Here is a 21,077-nt window from a genome sequence, read left to right as displayed (position 1 = left end):
GATCACGTGGCCGACCCGGCTCCCTCCTCCCCTGCCTCCTCCCCAGTTGTAGAGTGTGTAGAAAGCAAAAGGCTGGGGGCTGGCCGCGCTCACAAGCCCAGGGCATGCGCGCTGGGGCGGCCGGGCCTGCGCACTGGGGGCGGAGGGGAGCCGGGAGTGGGCCGTGAGGGTGCGGTAGGGGTGTGGAGTGGGTCGTCCGCGTGGGGTCGGGTGCGGCCCGGCAGAGTTGGCGCGCGAGGGTGTGGAAGCCGCGAAATGCCCGGCCAGTCACACTGGGGATGCGTGCGTGCCACTGTCCCCTGTCAACTCTGTGCTCCCAGCTCCGCACCCCACCCCCGCACCCTCCTCGAGACACTTGTCCTTCGACCCCCTACCCCAGGCCCGGGCCTCCTCGCAAGGTCCCCAGGGTGTTCTCGCCGGGCGACCTGCGCTGCGAAGGAAGGAGGGATTTCAAAAAAAGGGACAAGGGGGCTTCCCTGAGAGAGGGGCGCGACTGGAGGCGACAGGAAAGGGAGCGCGTGCCAAAGCGCTAGCCTCTACTCCATTGGGGGACACTGGGAAGCCCCACAGGCAGAGTTGCAAACTTCTCTCTCACGTGATAGCACAATGTGTGGCCGAGTGACCCCACACCCTGATGACCTCTGGGCCCTCCTCGCCTTCAAATGGGAGCCTTTGGGACGCGCAGGCAGCTTCGGAGGCGGCAGCGCTGGGCCCGGGGCCGAACTTGAACCTCAGCTGCCGCTGCGGGCGAAGGGGCGGGGCTGAAGGGGCCTGGACCGCCCCGCCGGGAGGACCAGTTAGTCCCGCAAAACTCTGTCCCTACCTCAGCAGGCTTCCTTTATTTGGGGAGAAGAGGGGTCTTTGGGGCTTTCCTTATCATTGCCCCTCCTCTCGCCGCAATGTATTCGGTGCTAATAAAAAGTTGTACTAAAAAGCTGACTGCAGCCCAGAATCGATCAACAAAAGCGACCAGCCTTTCTGGGTCAAATAGCCATGCGTTTTTCGGGGCACTGGAATTGATCTACTGGGATCAGAAAGACACTGACAGTTCTTTCTTACCAGCCTCTTAGATACCTGCTTCACTTTCTGTCCAGGCACATAAACACCATGGCACATAACCCCTTACCCCGAGTAACCTACACTTGGGGAAGAAGAAAAGGAAAATGAACTGGCATTTATTAATTGCGCACAATGGGTCAGGCACCATACCAGACGCTTGTACAGGACTCATCTTTTGAATCTAAATGTGCACTTTTATGTTTTTGTATTACTGGAAGGAGATGGTAAAGAAACAATAAGAGCATGGCAATCTGACACACCTAAGATTTATTGATTTATTCATTTCTTTGTTTAACAACTAATTAGGGTCTACAATAAACCAAGCACAGTTCTATGTGCTGGGAATACAATGGTACACAAAACAGAGAAGGTCCTCCCTCTTAGATCTTATGTTCTAGCATGCAAGCTTCGCTCATCTTGCACTTCCTGACGCCAATTTGATGGTTGTTTATTCCCTTAGGTCACACTCCTTCATCCCCTCTTCTGGATCCCAGGTCTGGATCTATATGAACTCGAGATCAGGGATGGGAAGGGACAATGGTGGGAGCAAAGGCGCAAGTGCAAAGAGGAGCAACCACTGAACTGTGGATAGAATTTGAGTGTTATGTCTGTCCAGGGAACATACCATTTGACCTTAGGCAAAACTCTTAAGTGACTAGTTTTCTCATCCGAATAAATTCAATTAAACGTTCAAAAAGTTCTCTCTCAGCACTACTGCTGGCCTTAAAAGATGACGTCTTTTCCAGTAGATTGTGTGCTTTATTTCTTGAGAATAGTGACTGATATATGGAATCTAATTCAACTTATTTAGAACACGGAGCCACCTTCCAAAATTACCAACCTAAGATAACTGAGTCTGCTGCCCCCAGAGCAATTAGCTAAAATGGTACCTCTGTACTGAGTGTAACTTCTGTGTTAACTTCTAGGCTACTATTCCAGCAGCTGCTGAAATTCAGGCTTGAAGTTATCAAGCTCACACCTACCAAAAAAGGCAAGTTCTTTGAAATTTGAAGCAAGGATTTGGGCTCATTTTTAGGGTTTTTAGGAATGTGGAAGATGTCGTAGATACTGGTAAGTTTCAAGGACAACTAGGGAGTAACATTGTAATTATAGTAACTTCTCAACAACTTTGAGGGTTGGGTAGAGAAAGGTGTGAAATTGGCAAATATAATAAAAAGTATATTATTAGTGACTTTCCAGAGTAGCCCTTGGCAGTCTTGTCTTTAAAGAGTAATGTCTGGTAGGGGGAAAAAATGGACGGTAATGCACTGCATCCAAGAACCTTGCCTCTGGCAAGAGTAATTTGCAAATGCATTTTGGGATAATGTTTAATTGTATTTTTTCAGGGTTCAAGTGCAATGCTCACTAGAATTGGTAATGCCTTTTGGGTCAGAGTTTCAATTTCCTTCTATCAGAGAGTGAAACTTGTTTGTAGATTATATTGCCCATATTTGTTTCTAATTCTCCATATTGTCTATGTTGTAAGACCAAATGATTAATAATCACCATAAGCTAAACGCTGACTATGTGCCAAGCACTGTTCTATGTTGTATTGAAATAATATCTCATTTTATTATACCTATTTCACAGTTGAGTAAACTGAGGCTTGAGAAGGGTATACATAGATGGCATAGCTTTTTAGTGGTAAGCTGAATTTGGCCTGAGTGATTCCAAAACTTGTTCTCTTACTGGTTATGCTGAAATTCTTTACTCAGAATGATCCCTCAAGAAATCAAATGCTATGTATGTAGTACAACTAACTACTTTGGAAAACTGGCAATATCTACTAAATTTAAGCATATAAAAAAAAAAAACTATGACCTAGCAATTCATTTCCTAGGAATATACCAATGTCAAATGTATACCAAAAGATATCAAACAGTTCAAAGCAACTCTGTTTGTAATAACCGCCAAGCTGGAAACAACTTGAATATTCATTAACAGTAACAAGGATAAATAATTGCTGATATATTTATATAACGAAGACTGTACAACACTTAGAATGAACAAGCTGCTTCCAAATGCATTAACATATACAAATCTCATAAATATAACACTAAATGAAAGAAACCAAACACAAACAGGCATAGCTCGTTTATGCTATCAGAAGACAGGATAATGGTTACCCATGATGGGAGCTAATGTCAGGAGGGGACATAAATAGGACTTCTGGGGAGTTGGTCATGTTCTTTTTCTTGGGATTTGGTGCTTGTTGCTCATGTGTGGTCAGTTTGTGAAAATTCATCAAGCTATTCTATTGTAATACACGCACTTGTCTATATGTATATCATACTTCAACAAAAAATATTAAATGCTGTATATAAGTATACAGAAGTATTATTTGTGAACATATGAGTATCTACATAATTATTTTTTATGTATTAATTATACTACCCAAATGGTCACCAACAGTAAAGTGGATAAATAAGCTATGGTTTATTCCCACAATACTATATAGCATGAATATACAATGGAATACTGTATAGTAAATCAAAATAAAGCATAGCATATCACCAAATTTCTTATTGTGCAGAATGAAAAATAAAGCTTAAATTTGAAATGGTCATTTTGAATGAGCTCATAATTCACATCAGCAAAAGCTTAGGTGAAAACTTTGCCAAAAGATTATAGTTGATAAAGAGTAAAGCTAAAGAAATAACTTCAAAAGAGGTTGCTTATTTAGTAGGAAAAACACTCAAGAGGTTCTGGAATACACAAAAGAAAAAACTTACATCTGTGTTCAGGAATAAGCTACTTAACCCAGGAGAGCCTCTCCAGTTATGCAATCTTTTATTTGAATCGATGATTAATACTCAAACTACATCTTGAACGTTCAACCTTGACTGGTATGAGAATACTATTATAGCTCAACAACTGAATTGAACTCTGAAGCTTCCACTAGCAATAGCTATTTTTAATATCAGATTTTCTAAATTACTAAATTTTTATATCCCTATAAGTCTTGCACTTTGCACTCTGCCAACATGGCAATTATTACTATATCCTTCTTGATATTACACACTAGTATATAATATTTGAATTTAATTTATTAGGAAAATTGATTTTTAACTCAAAGCAACTAAGGTTTATGTTTTGGTCGTTTATAACTTTCAGTTATTTTGTGTGTGTGTCTGCACTGAGATCAAGGTAGACTGAGGTGGCTAATAGATCTGTCTCTATGCCATTTCCAAATGAGCAAATAAGGAGACTAGCACATTTAACGTCCCTTCTTTAATCCTCATAAGGTCTTTTTAATAACTATTCCTGGGAGAAGTGATAGCTTCCACTAACAGACAGTTAGCCTGTTAGCAATAACATTGTTGTAACTTTGCCCTAATTATCACCTGCTGTTTTAATTTTTTTTCTTCAATGGAAGTTGTTTTTCAAACTGCAGTTTTAATCTTAAAGTTGAGCAGGGGAGGACAGGAAATGTGTGGTTCGATTTGCTAAATGTTGTGCCACTTTCCACAATATTGTAACATAAACTTGCATCTTCTCTGCAGTGGCTCTGATGACTGACATATTGATCAACCGGTATTCTTTAGACTCTGCCATATGAAGCTAACGAAAGATACCTGCTGGTGACCAAATGATGATCATGTAAAAAGACAGTCTGGCAAATTTGATAAGCTTTAGATTTTCACAGAACCAGCTAGTCTTGCTATCCCTTCTCAGAGCAATGCTTTCTACTTGAAGATTCACTTTGACATGATCAGGTGGGAAAATTGATGGATAATCATAAGAAAAAATTATAAATAACACTTGAAAGCTACCAATGGGAGCTCTCCATGTTTATGACTGATTATAATCCTGATGACCAATTTCTCTATTGGATTTGATAGATGATTTGTGATGAATCATGATTTTATTTTCATTTGAAGAACAGTAGAGATCTAAAAGGATCAGATTCAACTAAGATAACATCCTGGGTGAAGAAATCATCAATCCTTTGGAATTACATGAAGAATATAATAAGTTACAGACCTAATTGCAATCTTCTATCTATAAAACCTAGTAAGTATTTTACACTTCTGCTGTGTTCAAGACCATTTGCAGTATGGTCTAAATTATATTATCAACTGCCTTTATTTCAGCATAAATATTTTTATGCATTCTAAAATAGCTGTTGCCCAGAACACTTCCATGCCTTTGCCCATGCTGATCCATCACTCCAGAATCTCCTTTTCTACCATCTGGACTTACTGAATGTCTGCTCATCTATCAAGACCAATTTATCCATCAAGGCCAACTCATCCAAAAAGCTTACTCAGATTGCTACTTCCATTCAGAATTAACAGCCTCTTTTCTGCTTATAGGGCACTTTTATTTATGCATATTTTAATGTGTTGTTAAATATTTCAAAATAATATAATGAACAATCATGTATTTCCCCAGTAGCTTAAGAAATAAAGCATTTCCATAATATGTGAACGTACCTCTGGGATTGTGTCCTCCCTCCACCCCCTCCTCCCAGAGGATCATGTTACTGAATTCCATAATTATCATTGCATGCATTTCTCTATATTTTTACTTCATTGGAAGTGTTCCTAAATAATATATAATATTTTGCTTGTTTTAAATTTATGTAAATGATATTAATCTATATGTATTCTGCTAAAACTCATCTTTCGTATTCGATGTTTCATTTATGGGAGTTGTTGGTGTTGTTACACATAGTAGTTCCTGTGCACTCATTTTCATTCTTGCCTAGTATTCCAATGTCTGACTATTCTATAACATTTATTTATATATTGTTGATAGCTATTTAAGTTCTTTACAATATTTTTTCATAAATAATGCAGGTGCTCAAGGATACATGCCCCCCAATTTTTACACTGCTGTAATGAAATGTACCGCACTCTTCTATTATTTTATTATTATATACACAACCCATGGCTTTTTCATATCACTTGGTAAATTCTAGAGGATAGGGATTGGGTAGGCAATGGCAGGTGCTCAATAACTGTTAACTGATTCTATGACTTATCCTGCCAAGTTAAGATTTTGTAGATGCAGGGTATTGCATTTTAATTATAGTACATATAAAGACTTGAATTTTTGAATTTTCATGCTTCTACGTCAGAAATTGTAAAAGGAAACCTGAAGAGATAATTGATTTGGTCAGACTTAATATTAAAATGAGCTCCTACATAGCATCTGTCCCTAAAAATGAGTTGGTAGTATATCTGAATTTCTCAATGCCTCTGTCAATTTTGGAACATAGTATATCTTTGTCTATGAAATTATGATTATCCAGTGATCTCATTTTTCTTCACATGCCTGAAAGAAAGATCCTAATAAAAGTAAACAACCTCTTCGTTTGTGATGAAAATTTCTCTATTTTTAGAACAAACAAACACATTGTTGTTTCAACTACCCAAATAAAAAATATTGCCTAGTTTCTAGAATGGACTCATATTACCAGGCATTTTCATGAAATAGTTATTTCAATAGGGTAGTTGAAAAGAAATTAGCTATCAGAAGAAAACATTCACAATTTGAACTGTTTATATGTTGTTAATACAATTATACTCTATGTATATTTTCTGCAAAGTTTTATTTCTTACATTTAAAAGAGCAATAGTGTATATACAAAGATATTTACAGAATTATCATTTATGAGAAAAAAACAGAAACAACATAAATGTCCTATAATGAAGGATAATTAAATAACTTAAAACAGAAATATGTTAGAATTTTGAGTCATTAAAATTACACAAATGAGTGTGTGAGAAATGTATTTGTTAACTAATGAACAAAAAATTGTATATATCTTGTGACTACAATTGCCTTTATAATCGTTAAATTATATATTGTTTGCATAAAGTTTAGAAGGAAAAAATCTACACATTATATAGTTGCTTTTTTGTGATAACATGAATGGAAATTTGTTTTTAAATTGCTTTTCTATCTGTTAAATCTATTTAATGATAAGTTAAGCTTTATAAGTATAACATTCCTCTTCAAATGAGACGAGTGTTTTAGGGTGACTAACTATCCTGGTTTGCTTGGAACAGAAGGGGTCTCAAGATAGAGGACATTCAGAGCTAAAACTAGGACCATCCTGGGCAAAGTAAGATGCTTGGTCACCCTAATGTATTTTAGATTTGGAAGAGAAAGTGGGAAAAGATTATAATTTTAATTGTCAGGGAATAAAATAGATAACAATTTGGCCACTAACCAGAAATTAATTATATTTAGAACTCCACTATTCCATACTGTGGCTAATCTTGGAAAACTGCATTCAAAATCTTAAAGACACAACCTTCTACTAATTATATATTCACCTGGTATCTATTTCAACAAATGAAATTACTCTCAGCACACATTAATTGACATAATCACTGAAACACCAAAATCAGATTAGCCACTGTAGCTCTAAGAAAAAAAGGAATCATTGTCCAGCAAATTGCAAAAGTGTTAAAAGACGCTTGAAAAGATTGTTCAACTTGCAGTTAATTTTAAATAAATCTAATAAAACATGGGTATTTCATTATTCTTTCTTGAGACAATTCTGGGTTCTTAACAGTATATTTTGGCTATATTGTAGCTTAAAAGTAAGTCTTTATAATATCCTGTACTTTGTTGATTGCTCTTGTAATCTCCATTGTGCTTGTTTCAGTGGCATAACATTCCTGTTCAAAGACAAATCGTATCCACTATTATCTCTTTTCATAATTAATCATCATAGTTATTCTAGAAGCATAACACCAGCAACAATAAAATCTTTGTATTTGCAAAAAGTTTACTTTTCAAATTCCTGGTTCTTTTTCCTAAAACACTGACATCATAGTAAACATTGTTCTCCCTGCTATGGGTTCAAATCATCTGATAAATTAGAGAAAAATTGAAGAAAACAAAGGAAGACATAAGTTAGCATAATTCCACAAGGCAAAAAAGTCTTTGCTAGGACTTCTCTATTTCTAGTGCTTGAATACATGGACTCTATTGTTTCATGGTCTTACTTCTTCATTTCCTATGCCAGATTGTTCTTGTCACTTAAAATGTAATCTCTTGCACAATTCACCTTCCGTGCTCTCTGTTCCAGCTACTGTACTATTATTAGCATACCTTTACTTTTCAGGACCTTTTATCAAAGCTCATTAGCATTCTTTATCCTCATCATGATTATTGCTATTATTATTGACTTTTGCTCTTCTGTGCAGAACGTTTCTCTTTATTGCAACATTTGGTTTGTTCTCCCTATCATTAATAACTAGTCCCATATGTCAGTATAGAATTCTGCTTTTGTTGAAAATTAACTTCAATAAATCAGAGAAACATGAAGAAAAAAATATAGACATTGTGATTCAATTCTTCAAGATAAAAAGAGCTGTGTTCAGATTCTTTGTTACTCTTACTTGATCACAAATCTATTACAAACTTTTGCTTCTCTCATGTTAATTTCTAATTGTGTTTTCTATTAATAATGCCTTAATTTCATCTAACAGAAACAGAGTAATATTACAACCAAAAATACAATAGAGGAAAAAGAAGAAATAAAGGAAGGTATAACCCACCATAAAAAAGAAAAGATTTTTATGTATTGTTTGTATTATATGTGCCCATTATTCTTAAGCTCTAGGTCTTGTCTCATATTACAGAGAAACTGGAAACAAAGAAACAGTATAGTGTGTGTCTGTTCCCTTTGACACCTAATAAAAGTTTCCTTTTCTTAGATACCCCAGATTAGGCACCCCAATCTTAGCCTTCACTTAAAACACTGCTTAAAATGCTAACAGCATGTCAAAGCTTCTCACTCTGCCTCAGCACCTCCATCACACACACACACACACACACACACACACACACACACACACCACTACCACCATCACTACCACCACCACCGCCAACAACAACAGGATTTGTCTGTGGTCAAGTCCACACTGACCAATTCTTTCCACCATCTTCCAGAGATATGTTTATTATTTCAATTCACCTTTGTAAAAGACAACCAAAACATAGTAACCTTACAGCCACCATGGTTAATGGATGCCAAAACCTTTGGGAAACAAGATATTTACAAAATCTCAGTGTTAGTCCAAGATTGCTTATTAATTATACAGGGAAATGAAATTTTAACATTGCAGAGATGTGGTGATGATCTCTTTAACCAAATGATCAAACCGTGCATCACCAGTTATGACATCACATACTTCTGATGTGATACACTGAGAACACAATACCTATATAATATTCCTTCAGAATCTTTAACCTGAATCTAATCATTAGGACAGAGCTAGGCAAATTTAAAGTGAGGGACATTCTGCAGAACGACTGACCTGAACTCTTCAAAAATGTCAATATTATGAAAAGCAAACGAACAAAAAAGCCTGGGAAATTACAGAATAAGAGAGAGGTGAACAGAGAGGGCAACTGAATGCAACAGATAATCCTTGATTGGATCCCGAGATACAAAAATAAATAAATAAATAAATGAATAAATAAAATAAATAAGTAAATAAGTAAATAAATAATTAATTAATCTATATAGAACATTACTGGGATAATTGGGGGAAATGTGAATATAGAGTATATTTTTAGATAACAGTGTTGAATCAATATTAAATTTCTCAAGAAACAGTCTGTGGTCATGTAGGAAAATATCCTTTTTCTTAGACGTTATACGCTGAATGTCTGAAATAAATTCTCAATAGATTCAACAATGCCTATATATCCAGAAAGGGAGTAGAGAGAGAAATAGGAAGCCAAGGTGGCAGAGTGGTAACAACTGGTAAATCTAAGGGAAGGGTATATGGTCTTTAATGTATGTTCCTGCAGCGTTTCTGAAAGTTTGAAATGTTACAAAATAAAATGCTGGGGAAAATATATTAAGCCAAAACCTTGCATTTCTCAGGAAAAGCAGTCCAGAAGTTAATACATTAAACCAAAATGTTTTTCTTCAGGCCTACAGGAAAATATAATAGCCTCCAAATGTGTGGGCCCAAGCACTTCCATAAATAGGGCAGGAGCAGCACCACCAGGACAGCAGGACATTGTCCCGCAGGCTACATTGCTATGTACACTTGTTTCAGGAAATGTGTATATAGACATCTATATATCATATTCAATTACATATAATTACATATATTATATATTTTATATATCATTAGAGAGGCTATAGTCAAAGATATTCATTTTAGAAATAAGTAAACAGAGGCTCACAGAGGTATTGTGCCTTACCCCATGTCACACAGCTACATAGTGATAGAACTGGACTTAACACCTAGGAGTTCTGTGTTTTACTAACTACTTTAGGTTTCCTCATTTAGTTATTTAAACAAAACAACAGCAACAGCAATAATCAATTTAGAATTTCCCAAATGATTTCATGTTAATAAAAAGTTTACGGTTTTTTTCCCTTGAATGAGTACAGCCCAGTCCCTCCAGCCTTTCCTACCAATCCTCTCTGAAAATGAGACTATAAAGCAGAAGAAAGGACAGTAACAGTATTATAGCCCAAGTGACCTTAAATGCAAGTAAACCCTATTATTTGAATGGAGTAATTGATAGGCCTGAGCATTATCGGTCACTCTGGATGTGACAGAAGTACATTTCTTGTTAGAGCATCAGTATTGCATTTGTCTTCAGCAAGCAAAAGAGAGATGACGATAGAATTTCTGTCTTCTGTACAACGTTTTTTCAGAAATATTTTATATCAGAAAATGAAAGCTGACATAAAATTAAGTTGCTTTGTTAAACAGTCTTATTCCTCCTATCCCTTTTAGATTGCTTCTGTTTTGCATACAAATGTGTGAAGTGCCTTAGAAACTTTTTCTTACCCTTGGTAATGAAGACCCTTGTTTTTCCCCCTTAAGGACTTATAACCGTCTTCTTCTCTGTAAAATGTGGACACATTAGATATGTGAACACCGTATGTATTTGTTCCCTCCATTAAGCACTGTCCTAGCATAACTTAATTATGCCTAGCTAAAGTGCCATATACAGAAATGTCTTCCACCTGGTGCTCATCTACAAATTCTTACTTTTTTTTTTAAGAAAAAACAAGTCATTTAGGCACGTGTATGGTACCAGCATCCCAAGACAATGAAAAAAGACCTTCTTGGCTATATTAAAAATAATTTTATTCGCTCTCAGCTAGGCAAACCTAGAAGAAGATTAGGAGATAAGTTGCCCACATTTATCATCATATATGCAATCAATACATTCACTAGACATTTCCCCTGACATGCTATTAAACCAACCCCCTCTACTAGGAAGATAAAACTCTTTAAATAGAAAATAAGTAGACAGTGATGAACAGCAATATTATCCCTGACTACAATTTAAGTTCCCAGGACTTCGGTAAACTTCTGAATCCTCTCTGCTTTGGACACAAAATTGCATTTCCCTGCTCTCTAGGGAAGATAATTTGAATGACTTGCTCCTGATGGGATTTTATGTTATAGGGCAGAAGAATGACTCCTATATTTACAGAATGAGTAGCAAATGGCCTTAGGATTGCAATAAATTTGGGCAGTATAACCTTAATACATAAGCAAACAGCTTGCTGCTGAGGTCCAGCTTCTTGATTCTAGGGCACTGACTTGGACGGGACATGCGTGGGTAACTTCATGGGATCTTTACTTCTAGAGTAGTGTATTAGTCAGGGTTCTTCAGTGAAACAGTATTAATTGGAGAACTAATATATACAGATAGTCTCCGACTTAACGATGTTTCCACTGACAATTTTTCTTTACGACTTTACAGTGGTGTGAAAGTGAGACATTTAGCAGAAATAGTATTTCAAATTTTGATCTTTTCCTGGGCTAGAGATATGCCATGTGATACTCTCCCATGATATTGGGTGATACTGGGCAGTGGCAGCATGCCATAGCTCCCAGTCAGCCACACGATCGGCAGGGTAAACATCTGATACCCTACAGCGTACTGTGTTACCAGCGTTTTTTTGGATGTTGTATTCTGAGCACGTTTAAGTTAGGCTCAGCCCTGATGTTTGGTAAGTTAGGTGTATTAAATGCATTTTTGACGTAGGATATTTTCAACAAACAATGGATTTATTGGCTCATAACCCCAACACACGTCAAGGAGCATCTTTTCCATTTACCAAATTTTTTCCAATACTCCAACATTTCTGCAATTTACTTCTCTCTCTCTCTCTCTCTCTCTCTCCATATACACATATGTATATATGTACTATACATATACATATGTATGGATGTGTGTGTATGTGTGTGTATATATGTATACACACACACATACGCCAGGCACATGCCAGTTCCATATTTTCCTGGGACTTTCCTCCCAGAGCCCTCTAGTCTGTCCTGGGAGCTCCCTAAGCTTGTTGCATCATTGTCATTCTTGGGTTTTCATTAGCCATCATCCCAAAACTTCCCTATGCCACTCTTCTGAGTTAGACTCCATGTTTTCTGCATCCCTAATTCAGATCCCTCTTTCTTAGTTTTTAACTCTTGTCTTGTGCAATATACCTTCCAGTAGGGAACATGGGTGGAAATAACTTAAGTTCTTGAATGGTTTAAAATGTCTTTATCTTATTCTCACATTTTATTGATAGTTTATCTGAGAACAAAATTCTGGGTTGAAAATAATTTACCTTCAGGATATTGAGGCACTGCTTCATTTGCTCTAAGCTTCCAATTTCACTATGGGGAAGTCCAATGCCATTGGAATTTCCAAGCCATTATATAGGACCTGTTTTTCCTCTTTGTAAGACTTTTTTTTTAAAGATTTTTTTAAAGAACATTTCAGGTTTAGAGAAAAATTGAAGGGTAGGTACAGAGATTTCCCATATTATCTCTTGTCCCCACACATGCTTAGCCTCCTCCATCATCCACATCCCCCACCAGAGTGGTATATTTGTTACAACTGATGAACCTACAATGACACATTATTGTCACCCAAAGTCCACAGTTTACATTAGAGTTCACTTTTGGTGTTGTACATTCTATGGGTTTGGACAAATGTATAATGACATGTATCCATCATTATGGTATCATACAGAGAATTTTCATACCCCAAATCCTCTATTCTCCGCACCCCTCCTTGCCACTCGCACCAAACTCTGACAAACACTAATTCTTACTGTCTCCATAGTTTTGCGTTTTCTAGAATGTTATATGATTGAAATCATATAGTATGTAACCTTTTCTGATTGGCTTCTTTCATTTAGAGATATACATTTAAGTTTCCTCCATGTCTTTTCATGACTTGATAGCTCATTTCTTTTTAGCACTAAATTATTTTCCATTGTCTGAATGTACCCCAGTTTATTTATCCATTCACCTACTGAAAGACTTCTTGGTTGATTCCAAGTTTGAACAATTATGAATAAAATTGCTATAAACATCCATGTGCAGCTTTTCTTGTGGACATAAGTTTTCAACTCCTTTGAGTAAATACCAAGAAGCATGATTGATGGATTGTATGGTAAGAGTATGTTTAGTTTTGTTAGAACCCATCAAACTGTCTTCCAAAGTAGCTGTGCCAATTTGCATTCCCACCAGCAATGAACGAGTGTTTCTATTGCTCCATACCCTTGTCGGCATTTGGTGTCGTCAGTGTTCTGGATTTTGGCTGTTATAATAGGTATGTAATGGTATCTCATTGCCATTTAAATTTCTGTCAGCTTCTAGGATATTTTCCTTATACTTTGTCTTCTGAAATTTCATGATGATATAATTTGGAATAGAACGTTTGTCTCATTTGTTGTCATAGGCGCTTAGTGGGACATTTTAAGTTGGAGTGTTTTTGTTCTTGCCTTTCTAATTTCCTCCTCTTCATTTTCTGAAACTGTTATTCATACGTTAACCCTCCCGAATTGATCCTCTTATTAGCTTTCCTCTCATATCTTCCAACTCTTTCACTTTTTAGTATTACTTTCAGGGAGATTTCTTTAACTCTGTCTTTAAACCCTTCCTTTGAATTTGCTTCCCAACTTTTAATTTCAAAGCACTAATTTTTTCTGCTTGTTCTATTTTTAAAACACCCCATTCTCGTTTTGTGCATGCATTGTGTTATTTTCTCTCTAAGACTGTTCTTACTTGTTGTGAAATTTTCTTTCTACTCTTTAATTTCTTAATTTCCCTTTTTTTATGCCCCCATCCCCACACTCCCACCTGCTTTGTTCACTTTCGTCTCTGTCTTTCATGTTGGAGGCTTTCCTCCAATGTCTGGTACCTTGCCTGTCTGTCCCTATTAAAGAATATTACAATAACAAGCTAACTGGAAATACCAGGTTCCAGAGAAGATTGGTGCCTGGAGAGCATCATCACAGGGCGACGAAGCTTCAAGCTGGCTTTGTCACTGGTAGGACCTATAACTGCTAGTGTCCTTAGGTCTCTTCTTCTGGGACTTTTTAGTTCTCGCAGTGAAGAATCCTTTCCTGTCAGGCTGGTCGTGAGGAGGAGAGAGGTGTAAACTTGACTGCTGGTATCCTAGATACTTATTTAGGTGAAAGTTGCAAGGTTCCAGACCAGTGTCTTAGGCTTCAGAGTACCATATAACTACTAAGCTTAGGAGAGTTGATAGGACTCTTTTTTTTTTTTTTTTTTTTTGCTTTCTTCTCAACATAGATTTGTACTCAGAATGGAAAATTTCAGAAGCTAAAATTACTCCACTGCATATTTTAAACAGGAGAACAGGTTGGCTTTTTGTCACGATGAAGCAAAATATTCCTGAAAAAAAAAATGTCTGCTCTTTCTGAAGTTTGCCAGTTTGGATGTTTTTCATGCCCCAGAAAACTGCTGGTAACAGCCCAGGATGGTAGGGAGAATGAGAGTCTGGATCTGTTTGTATGTGCTGAAACTCTGAAGCTCAGCCAAGACATGAAGTCATTTTAGGGTCTAAGAGGTAGAAGCAAAAACTTAGAACATCACTAAATTGTAACAGATGAACTGGATTCCAACCAAAAATATAGATATATTACAATCTTGTGTTCACAAACAAATGTCTCCACTATCTCCCTGAGAGTTTAGAGAAATGCAAATGGAGGCTGAGGTTTGACTTGCTGCTGCCAACTAAAATGTATGTTCTAAAAAACAAAAGGAATTGGGTGTTTGAAAGGCAGAAAGAAAGCAGTTCTGTCTAATGTAAACACACCTGCAACCAACTAATTATTCAGCCATATAAAAATACTGCATGTACAATATAGTCCAAATCAAAAAGAGCTCAGATCTTGATTTATGTCATGATATCTCTGATAATAAGAGATGCTTTTTTATTAGAAGTTAGATCTACATTGTTTTTAAGTATCTAAGATTTGGGAAAAGTTCCCACAATCTCATGTTTTGTCCTTTAAATTTAAAGACTAAGATTGAATTTCTAGAGAGGGAAATTTGACATGAGTATGCTTAGGAAAAGCAGAATATCTGGATGCTCACTATTCACTTTTGGATTACTCCAAACTCCAATATATTTTAAAGATGAAATAATGCTACATTCTGAGCATTTTATTCTAAGGTGGTCCAAGTGGTCTAAACAGTGTTTGACCAACGTCTTATTTGTTTTAGACACATTGTACTTTATTTAACTTCGAATAATTGTTGGCTTGGGGTTTGTATGTCATCTTCTCTTCAGATCACTGAGAGGCAGCTTCCTGGAAATTTATCTCCAGTTAATAATTAAAGATACACGATATGTATAAGGAATAATAATAGCCCCACATTAGAGTCTACCTAAATGTGCAACTGTTAGGGATTGGAAATGGAAGAATTGCCCAAACTTAGAAAAAGAAAAAAACATAGTCTGCCAGCTTACCAGAGTTTGACTTACTGTGTTTGTTTACTGCCTAAATATGTAATAAGTTTAAATGATAATAAAAGCATATATAAAAAGATTTGGGAGTAAAATGAAAATCCAGTTGACCTTAGATGTCCAGTTTACATGATGCCAACAATCTGAGATTTTTTGTTCGTTTGGAGGTATGACATACATACTGTAAAGTACATAGGTCTTAATGTACAGCTAGATGAATTATCGAAATCTAGACATATAATACTTCCAGTACCTGAAGAGGGTTCTTCCTGCCAATCATATCCTCAGTCAAATCCTAACCCAACTCCCACAGGTAAACTCTGTTCTGACTATCCAGAGTTTTTGAAAATATTGGTCAAACAGCTGGATTACTCCAGTTATAAAAAAGTTTGGTACCAAAATACTTGGGCTTAATGTTTCATTTTTCTTCTGTGTTTTCAGTCCCAGTACTATACTCACATAGAGAATCAATTTCTTTCCTGGCACTTTCTTTGTCAGTTTTCCTAATTTTCCACAAAGGATGAAGAAAACAAAAATTTGTCCTCCTTTCCTTTTATCTGTTGGGAACTACTGAAATATCTCTTCACCTACCTGAATTTCTATTTTAAGTGGCAGAGTAAGAACCACAAAATAAACTACTAACAATAAATAGCAAGAGTTTAACAACCTCTTCAGAGACTTCAAAGGATGAAGACTATGGCTAAAATAAAATACATAGTTGGTAATATAAAATGTCTTTAAAATACTTATGACTTTTAACCCAGCAATTTTATATCTAAAAACTTATTCTGAGGAATATTTAAAGATGTGTGCAAAGATTCACATACAAGGAGTAAAAAAGTGAAAATGAACTAAATGTCCCTAAATGGGAGAATGTTTAAATAAATTATAGTACATTCATATAACGGAATATCATGGAGTCCTTAGAAATGAAACTATGGAAGTAAATTTATAAACAAAGAATCATGGTCAGGACATGCTAAATTTTAAAAAGCAAGTCACTGAGTAGTTAATATGATAATATCCCATTTGGGGCAGTAAAAGCCTCTCGGCTCTATCATTACAATCTGTGAGATCTTGACTAAGCCACACAGTAAGTTATTTTACATTTATCTGTAAAATAAGGATTATAACAAAAATTACATAGTGTCATTGTGAAGATGATAAACACTTGGCACATGCATGTAGTTTATAAACTATGATTAATACTAGTTTATTAATATTAATTAGCTATTATTAACATATAAATATACTAACATGTACTTAATATTAATTATTAATACAATAATTGCATATTATTTATGCAATTTCCATGTTTAAAAATTTTAAATGATATTCAAATATTTTCTCCATGTAATGGTGAAAATACTGTCTTTGAAGCCATAATCCATTTATCCTCTTTCTTTTTACCTAGTGTATCTATTAATTTTTAAGTTGTCAATAAATCTTAGTGAAAAATCATGAATTATAATACCATCCTGATGACAAGACTGCAATAATAACTTTTACACTTTAAGCTAAACATTAATTTAGCTTTTAGAGAATAATAAACATAAAAATAATAAACACAGAAGGGGCTTAAGAGTTCATAAAATTTATTTTAGTTCAAAACCTTTATTTTATGAAGAGATGAAGGAATTGAGGTTCAGTTACTTTGCTTAACATTATTTGTAGGTGACAAAACTAGGGCTTGAATCGGTTTTCTGAACGCTACATTCTCAGCTCTGTTTTCTGAGAGCAGGCATCTAATGATTACATGTGATAAAATATTTGTTTATTAAATGAATTAAATTAATGGTAATTAAATGTCGATGATAAATTAGAAAATTACTGAGCTTCCTAGGAAATAAGATGAATAACGATAACTTCTGGACAGCTAAAAATAAGCAACATTAACAGACAAAATTTTTCAATCGTAGCTACTTTACTTGTGCAATTTAGAGGCATAATGATACTGATCGAGGCAGTATATTAAAAAAATAAATTAACTAAAACACACCATATGATATTTCATTGTCCTTTTAGAGGTTTTTTCCCCTCTGAAATGTCACCAATAAGAAGATCCTTTACTGAGAAATTACATTTAAAAGAATCTCTTCTAATCCTCTCACAAATTTATTTACCTATCTCACATACATAATACATATCTTTAAAACTTGAATATTTGTGTTCTTTTGAAGGTTTTCTTCTATCTCAGTCCCTTTTTGTTCTTTTTACTTTAGATTTTTACAATTGTCTTTCAAATTTTCTAATCACTATGAGCTTTGTAAACTCTTCATTTTCTTTTTCTGTTCTTTCTAATACTAATCATTCTTGCTTGACTAATCTTGTTTTCTTGCTGATGCAAATGTCATATTTAATTTGACCATTTTTGTTTTTTATGTAATTTCAATTACTTGAGTTTTTCTATACCTTAATTTCCAAGTTAACTCTCCATGATTTTCCTAAATATCTGTTATATATCTACATTCCTAAAGTATTACGTCCCTTTGTAGATCTGTGAGTAATCACACAATTTTTCACAATTGAGAATACAATTTCTCAATTGTATTCAGTGGTTTGTAATGCATTATTTTGAGTACTTCTCATATTAAATGATATAGTCCCTATTTATACTTCATCTATACTTTATAAAAGCAGTTCTCTATATACGATTGAAGAAACCATTTTTCTGTATAGATAATTCCCATTTCATAAATTTAAAATTTACAAACTACCCTTCCCTTGTACACCAAGACCCACCAGAAGCACTAAGTCAAAACACTTGATCCTTTAAAGAAGCAAAAGAGGGATGAGGCTGCGAAATAAATAGGAATGGTGAGATCTGTCTTAGAAGAAACTCGCTACCAAATGTCCTTGTCCACACTTTTTAAAATTCCAATAATCTCTCCCAGGGGAGGTTAAGGGACATTGCTTGTAGATGCCTTAGAACTGACCATGAGTTCGACAGCTTTCTAACACCTAGAGGAGCCATCATTACTGGAGTCAGCATTTGCAACTGTGTGTCTGAGAGAAAAAGAGAAAACCTTTCATCTTTTTTTCCTCTTCTTTTTTTCCCCCTCATCCTTTCCTTTCCTTGTTTCTCTTCCTCTTCTCTCTTACATTTGTCACTTCTTTCTCCCAGCTCTCAGTACTCAGGATGATTTTATCAGAATTATTACCAAGATAGAGTTCTAATAGTTAAACAGACTTTTGTGGGCTGCATTTGGAATTTAGCCACCAGTTATCACATTGTTGTTGTGGGAAAGTATTTCCCAGTTACAAAGTCAAATGAAGAAATAATTAGTGAATAAAAAAAAGAAAAGGAAATTAATTGGAAAATGCAAAACGAACTTTTTTTGTTTTCAGACTTAGAACTTTCGTTCTATTTTCAAGTTCTTGCTCTTCCCAACTAAATACTGATGCTTTACATTTCTTTAAAATCATGTAAGCTTTTCAGGAAACACTTTGCAGTTTCACTTAAACCTGCTTCTGTTTGGGACACATTGTGGTTGCTCTTCTCTTTCTTACACTTGCCATTGAATCTGATTTTACTTTGTCTTTCTGGACTGTTCTCCTTTAGCCAAGTTCATTGAGTAGTCAGTTTTGGCCTTGGTTTTTTATTGAATGGTTCACTTTTGTTCTCCTTCTGTTCCTACCACTGCACATCAATCCTTGTCATGGCCTTCTTCTGATCACGCAAGTCCAATCCCCTTGTCATATTAATATGAATAATTTTATGTCCACTTATTATCTCTTCAGGACTTTGAAGTGCCATCTCCGTCCTCTGCTAACTACCTTACTTTTTTTCTTAACATATATTAATTTTTAAGATCTCTTACTTTCTCTTGCCACCAATTCATTTTGTGAAAAGGGTGTACTTGAAAGAGATCTTTTTCTCTTTGCTGGTTAAAGTTAACAGTCCTCTTTCTGGCCATTTTTAAATGCACTAACAGACTCAATTGTATTCTTTCTTCATCCTTGCTTCCCTCCCTCCCTCTCTTATTTATAACCTTAACTCTTTTTTTTTTGCTGTTGTTGTTGGGTCCCCTCCACTCAGTGGTCACTCTATTTTGCTGTTATTTTTAAGGAAGTGTTTCCTGTGCCTAAATATGCTTTCTATCCAGTTTTGATCCTTACTAGTGTTGGGACAACATCAGCTCTTTCCCCTAGAGATACACATATTAAATGTATGACTGCCACTTGAAACATTCCACAAAACTGCCTTTGCTTGTATTAATTTGCTACCCCCAGATGCCTTGCTCTATCTGTAACTTCGAGCCTCGACAAGAACACTAAGATCTTGGGTCACTGAAAGCTCCAGTAGGTGTTAGCGTCTTTCCCCAGGCTGTTCACGTCTTACTTCAGCAGGATACGGACAGTGCCTTCTTCCACGGAATTCATGCTCATCAATAATTCTGAGGGTTGCATTAGCTTTTAGGTTGTAAAATAATAGCCTCCTGGGGCTAAAAAGAGAATAGGAAAGGTCAAGACTAGGGAAGTATGCAATTTTTTTTTTTTAATGCCAGAATGGGGAAAGGCAAGGCTTCTGTTTTATTGTAGTAAGAGAATCATGCACATTCAGAATGCAACAGCCAAGACAATAAAGAGATAGAGGCATAATTTCCTCTTCAGATCTATTCGCTTGCAATAAACTGTTATTTTATCTCTTTGTCTTTGATTCTCAGGTGGAGTTTATAATGGCCTTCGCTTTCTGTTTAAATAACACTATGACTCAATAGCGTATTACCAAAGATTATTGCCACTAATGGCTTTGCCTTACTGTACACTCAAGTACAGTTTAATGATATCCCACTACAATACTATATGCTGATCTGCCTTAGTTATGGTTATTTTATTCCTAATTAGCACATTAATTTAGGCTTTTATATTTCACATGTACTGTATTCCTTTTAAAAGTTTTTCCCCTTTATTCAAAGTAAATGAGGCATTTTGTGTTTGCATTGTATTTATTAAGCACATACCATACGCATTTCACATTTATTATGTATTGAGTACCTAGCAAATTGCCTGGCACATTTTTTTTAAATAGGTTTATTGAGATATAATTCGTATAACATACGGTTCAGCCATTTAAAGGATATGATTCAATGGTTTTTCATATTCATAGAGTTGTACAACCATCACCACAATCAATTTCAGAACATGTTTATTACTCTGAAAAATCCAAACCTCTTATCTGTCACCTTTCAAACTCCCTCCTGATCTCCCCTTTACCCCAGACAACCACTAATCCAGTTTCTGTCTCTATTGACTTGCCTACTTTGGACACTTCATGTAAATGA

Source organism: Pteropus vampyrus, unplaced genomic scaffold (genome assembly GCF_000151845.1).
Source record: "Pteropus vampyrus isolate Shadow unplaced genomic scaffold, Pvam_2.0 Scaffold128, whole genome shotgun sequence".
NCBI lineage: Eukaryota > Metazoa > Chordata > Mammalia > Chiroptera > Pteropodidae > Pteropus > Pteropus vampyrus.
This window is presented reverse-complemented; position numbering follows the sequence as displayed.